We start from the raw sequence: 273 nt of genomic DNA on the forward strand, positions 1-273 counted from the left end.
GTTTCAGGAGTAAACTTGGTAAGATCGTAACAAAGCTTTCAAATATTTTTTCTCTGTCAAACGAATCAAGTAATAATTAGCGACCGTCTACTAAGTTAATTATACGTTATCTCATATATTTCCGATTGAGTGCTCTACAAAAATTAAATTATCTACCGTTTACAGTTTTTACTTTTTATTTAAAACGATTACCTGTGCAATTCATTTAAATTGTTGTTCAACATAATGTCACCAATAATTAAATACAAATGCGATTGCAATTCTTTCTTAGGC

Source organism: Mycetomoellerius zeteki, unplaced genomic scaffold (genome assembly GCF_001594055.1).
Source record: "Mycetomoellerius zeteki isolate Tzet28-1 unplaced genomic scaffold, Tzet1.0 scaffold508, whole genome shotgun sequence".
Classification (NCBI taxonomy): domain Eukaryota; kingdom Metazoa; phylum Arthropoda; class Insecta; order Hymenoptera; family Formicidae; genus Mycetomoellerius; species Mycetomoellerius zeteki.